The sequence below is a fragment of the Pseudophryne corroboree genome, assembly GCF_028390025.1.
Source record: "Pseudophryne corroboree isolate aPseCor3 chromosome 3 unlocalized genomic scaffold, aPseCor3.hap2 SUPER_3_unloc_33, whole genome shotgun sequence".
Lineage (NCBI taxonomy): Eukaryota > Metazoa > Chordata > Amphibia > Anura > Myobatrachidae > Pseudophryne > Pseudophryne corroboree.
In genome coordinates, this window is record NW_026967523.1 from 44,518 (window position 1) to 50,517 (window position 6,000).

Below are 6,000 nucleotides of genomic sequence, written 5' to 3' on the forward strand. Positions count from 1 at the left end.
GTGCCCTGGTGTTACTGTATAATGTCCCATTCCCAGCAGTCACCTCTCCAGTCATCACCCAGACACATCCCCTGGTGTTACTGTATAATGTCCCATTCCCAGCAGTCACCTCTCCAGTCATCACCCAGACACTTCCCCTGGTGATACTGTATAATGTCCCATTCCCAGCAGTCACCTCTCCAGTCATCACCCAGACACTTCCCCCGGTGTTACTGTATAATGTCCCATTCCCAGCAGTCACCTCTCCAGTCATCACCCAGACACCTCCCCTGGTGTTACTGTATAATGCCCCATTCCCAGCAGTCACCTCTCCAGTCATCACCCAGACACGTCCCCTGGTGTTACTGTATAATGTCCCATTCCCAGCAGCCACCTCTCCTGTCAGCAGCTGAATGATCTTGTTGGTGAGTTCCAGGATCTGTGATGGGGCTGTGGGTCCTGCTTAGTCCGCCTGACACACGATGATGGCTGCTGGGTATCTCACACTCACCAGAGATCTTCTTCATTACTGTGTAACCCTGCGAAATGGGGGAGACATCAATATCGCTGCAAATACTCCCAGATCCCCTCACTTCCCCAGTCACGTCCCTGTATTATTACTAGAGATATAAGTGATGTCACTGTGATGCTCACAGATCCCCTCACCTCCCCAGTGATAGCTCTGTATTATAACTATAGATATAAGTGATGTCATAGTAACACTCCCAGATCCCTTCACCTCCCCAGTCATGTACCTGTACTATAACTATAGCTTTAGCTATAAGTGATGTCACTGTGATGGTCCCAGATCCCATCACCTTCCCAGTCATATACCTGTATTATTACTATAGATATAAGTGATGTAAATGTGACGCTTTCAGATCCCCTTACCTCCCCAGTCATGCATCTGTATTATTACTATAGAGATAAGTGATGTCACTATGATGCTCCTAGATTCCCTCACCTCCCCAGTCATGTCCCTGTATTATTATAGATATGTGATGTCACTGTGATATTCCCAGATGCCCTCACCTCCCCAGTCATGTCCCTGTATTATTACTATAGATTAAGTGACGTCACTGTGATACTCCCAGATCCCCTCACCTCCCCAGTCATGTCCCTGTATTATTACTGTAGATATAAGTGATGTCATAGTGACACTCCCAGGAGTGTGATATACATTCTCTTCATACTGCTCCAATTATCATCTGTTACACATGCCAGGGATATTACGGTCTCTGCTCTAATACATCCTAGATTTTGAGCAATATTTTCAATCCCCACAGTATCCCTTATCCAAAATGCTTGGGACCAGAGGTATTTTGGACATCGGATTATTCCGTATTTTGGAATAATTGCATACTATAATGAGATATCATGGTGATGGGACCCAAGTCTAAGCACAGAATGCATTTATGTTACATATACACCTTATACACACAACCGGAAGGTCATTTTAGCCAATATTTTTTTATAACTTTGTGCATTGAACAAAGTTTGTGTACATTGAGCCATCAAAAAACAAAGGTTTCACTATCTCACTCTCACTCAAAAAAGTCTGTATTTCTGAATATTTGGATATGGGATACTCAACCTGTAGTAATAATAATAACGACACTAAAGGCTGCACCCCAGTATAAAGATAATGACAGATGTATTTAAAAGCAGGACACCACAGACCATTCCTCCTGTATTGTAGGACATCACCATCACTCCCAATGTATAATAATAATACCAGGACAGCACAAGATGCTGTCCCTGTATAATAATAACTGTACACAAAAACCTGCTCACTCTGTATAACACTAATAACAACAGCACACCCCATTCTGCTCTCCCTTTATATTAATAATAAAATCACACAATAGGCTGCTCCACCAGAAAAAATATAATAGGACACTACAAGTCGCTCCCCCTATATAATAATAACAGGACACCAAATGCCGCTCCCACTGTATAATAATAAAAACAGGACACCACAGGCCGCTCCCTCTGTAAAAAATTATAATAACAGGACACCACAGGCTGCTCCCCCTGTATAATAATAATAATAATAATAACAATAACAGGACACCAAAGGCTGCTCCTCCTGTATAACAATAATAATAATAACAGGACACCACAGGCTGCTCCCCCTGTATAGTAAGACGCCATTACCTGATCTCCACGGACACTGGGAGGCTGCAGCAGTCGATGAAAACTCACTTCCTGCATGTGGAACGCATTTTCGGAAGTAAGGTGGACCGCACAGGCAGGAAGTAGGGCATGATTGGCAAAGGCAGCTTCCTTGTTACTGGCCCCTCCCCTCCTACACCCCGCCCGCAGCTCCTCCCCCAGTAAATACTAAAACCATAAAAGTCCTCAGTGCAGGAGGCCGGCGGCCATTTTCTTGTAGACCAGTCCGGCAGCAGCAATAGGTTCCCTGGCCGTGTAGTGACGTCAGGAGCGGCGGCCATTTTCCCCTGGTCTGAGCTCCGCCTTCCTTCTATCATTCCCACAAGGCAGCAGGAGCAGAGAGCAGCCATTGCTGTGTCTGGCAGCAGGTAATGATATTATTATTATTATTCTATAGGCTGAGCAGCTCTGGTGTCAGGTTCTGTACTACAGGGGGAGCAGCCTCTGGTGCCTTGTTATAGTGCAGCTGGAGCAGCCTCTGGTGCTGCATTATCCCTGTATAGGTGGCTGACACTCTAGTGTCCTATTACTGTAATACAGGAGGCGCAGACCCCGCCGTTCCCGTCATACAGGAGGCGCAGACCCCGCCGTTACCGTAACACAGGTGGCGCAGACCCCGCCGTTACCGTAATACAGGGGGTGCAGATCCCGCCATTACCGTAATACAGGTGGCGCAGACCCCCAGCGTTACCGTAATAAAGGTGGCGCAGACCCCGCCGTTACCGTAATACAGGTAGCGCAGACCCCGCCGTTACCGTAATACAGGCGGCGCAGACCCCGCCGTTACCGTAATATAGGTGGCGCAGACCCCGACATCGTAATACAAGCGGCGCAGACTCTGGAGTTAAAGACCCCGGCGTTACCGTAACACAGGTGGCGCAGACCCCAGCTTTACCGTAATACAGGTGGCGCAAATCCCGCCGTTACCGTAATACAGGTGGCGCAGAGCCCGCCGTTACCGTAATACAGGTGGCGCAGAGCCCGCCTTTACCGTAATACAGGGGGCGCAGACCCCACCATTACCGTAATACAGGTGGCGCAGTCCCTGCCGTTACCGTAATACAGATGGCACAGATCCCGCCGTTACCGTAATACAGGTGGCGCAGACCCCGCCGCTATCGTAATACAGATGGCGCAGACCACACCGTTGCCGTAATACAGGTGGCGCAGGCCCCGCCGTTACCGTAATACAGTGGCGCAGACCCCGCCGTTACCGTAATACAGGTGGGGCAGACCCTGGAGTTAAAGACCCCGGCATTACCATAATACAGGTGGCGCAGACCCCGCCGTTACCGTAATACAGGCGGCGCAGACCCCGCCGTTACCGTAATATAGGTGGCGCAGACCCCGACATTATCGTAATACAAGCGGCGCAGACCCTGGAGTTAAAGACCCCGGCGTTACCGTAACACAGGTGGCGCAGACCCCAGCTTTACCGTAATACAGGTGGCGCAAATCCCGCCGTTACCGTAATACGGGTGGCGCAGAGCCCGCCGTTACCGTAATACAGGTGGCGCAGAGCCCGCCGTTACCGTAATACAGGTGACGCAGACCCCGCCGCTATCGTAATACAGATGGCGCAGACCACACCGTTGCCGTAATACGGGTGGAGCAGACCCTGCCATTACCGTAATACAGGTGGCACTGACCCGTCCGTTACTGTATTTCCATAAATGGAACATTACAGGTGTTGTGTCCTTTGGCATTGTACTATACAGGGGGAGCGGCCTGTGTTGTATTAATATTCAGGGGAGCTGTATTAATATTCAGGGGAGCAGCATGTGTTGTCATAATATACAGGGGTAGCGGCCTGTACTGTCATAGTATACAGGTGGAGCGACCTGTGTTGTCATAATATACAGGTGGAGGGGTCTGTGGTGTCTTATTATTATTATATAGGGTGAGCGGCATGTATTGGCTTTCTATATTAGCATCCTGTGCTGTCCTAGTATACAGGGGGAGTGGCCTGTGTTGTCATAACATACAGGGATAGCATCCTGTACTGTCATAGTATACAGGGGGAGCGGCCTGTATTGTCATAATATACAGGGGTAGCATCCTGTGCTAGTGTTCCTTCTAGGCTGTTTCAGCAGGGTGCTGCACCCTGCCCATTTTTGAAATGTGAAAAAGCACCCTGCCCTTTTTCAGTGCACCCTGCAGGAACATAAATCGCCCCCTTGTATACAGAATGCAGCAGGCAGAGCGCAGGTTACAATGTTGTCGTCTACTCCTTTCCCACCTCTGAAATTGGAACACAATTTCTATCCTTAGCCAACTGGATGGCAGAGGAGGCACTGTAAATAACACAGCACTCTGATAAAGAGGGAAAGAACAGGGTAAGCAGTGAGCATGTACTGCTTACAGTATTTCCATAGTAGAACAGACTTATTTGTTTCCTATATATTTTAACTCATGGTTTAACTTTTCTGTTTTATAACACATACGGATTATTAACTACTTCAGCACTGGAAAAGACATTTATAATTATCTACTTATGTATATGCTACAGCCGATCTTTCAAGAAGACTGGACATATACAGAATGTTTCTCAGTACATATGTTAGGTGTCTTATATGTATGCATGGGTATATGATTTACTGGGCAAAATGTATGTACAAAAACTATAAACATATGCGCTGTGCTTTGTGCGCAAAGAGTCACATCAAAAATGTGCCCTTCAAAATAAAAATGTGCCCTCTACAATGCTCAGCACCCTGCCCTAAAAAAATCCTAGAGTGAACACTACTGTGCTGTCATAGTATACAGGAGGAGCGGCCTGTGTTGTCATCCTGTGCTGTCATAGTATACAGGAGGAGCGGCCTGTATTGTCATAATATACAGGGGTAGCATCCTGTGCCGTCGTATACAGGGGGAGCGGCCTGTGCTGTCATAGTATACAGGGGGAGCAGCCTGTGGTGTCTTGTTACTGTTATTATATTGGGTGAGCAGCATGTATTGGCTTTCTATACAGAAGGAGTGGCCTGTGCTGTCATTGTATACAGGGGTAGCATCCTGTGCTGTCATAGTATACAGGGGGAGCGGCCTGTGTTGTCATCCTGTGCTGTCATAGTATACAGGAGGAGCGGCCTGTGTTGTCATCCTGTGCTGTCATAGTATACAGGAGGAGCGGCCTGTATAGTCATAATATACAGGGGTAGCATCCTGTGCCGTCGTATACAGGGGGAGCGGCCTGTGCTGTCATAGTATACAGGGGGAGCGGCCTGTGCTGTCATAGTATACAGGGGGAGCGGCCTGTGTTGCTAAAATATACAAGGTTAGCAGCCTGTGTTGTCATAGTCTACAGGGGGAGCGGTCTGTATTAACATAATATACAGGGGTAGCATCATGTGCTGTTATAGTATACAGGGGGAGTGGCCTGTGTTTACATAATATACAGGGGTAGCATCATCTGCTGTCATAGTATACAGGTGGAGCGGCCTGTGTTGTCATAATATACAGGGGTAGCATCCTGTGCCGTCATTGTATACAGGGGTAGTGACTTTATATACAGGGGCAGCGTCCTGTACTTTCATAGTATACAGGAGGAGCGACCTGTGTTGTCATAATAGACAGGCGGTGGGGCCTGTGGTGTCTTGTTACTATTATTATATAGGGTGAGCAGCATGTATTGGCTTTCTATACAGAAGGAGCGGCCTGTATTGTCATAGTATACAGGGGTAGCATCCTGTGCCGTCATTGTATACATGGGGAGCGGCCTGTGCTGTCATAGTATACAGGGGGAGCAGCCTGTGGTGTCTTGCTACTATTATTATATAGGGTGAGCAGCATGTATTGGCTTTCTATACAGAAGGAGTGGCCTGTGCTGTCATAGTATACAGGGGTAGC

At 47.9% G+C, this 6,000-nt stretch overlaps 1 protein-coding gene across 2 annotated transcripts in view; it reads right to left on the minus strand.

Annotated features, from left to right (window-relative positions):
- LOC134984068 (oocyte zinc finger protein XlCOF22-like) overlaps positions 1 to 2,217 on the minus strand; it is a 37,198-nt gene extending 34,981 nt beyond the window's left edge. For both annotated transcript variants that reach the window (XM_063949708.1, XM_063949707.1), the window contains exons 1-2: positions 2,137 to 2,217; positions 374 to 518 (exon numbers count right to left, since the gene is read on the minus strand). The gene's annotated coding sequence lies outside the window, so the exon portion shown is untranslated. The remainder of the gene's footprint in view (positions 1 to 373; positions 519 to 2,136) is intronic.
- Between the last annotated feature and the right edge of the window lie 3,783 nt (positions 2,218 to 6,000).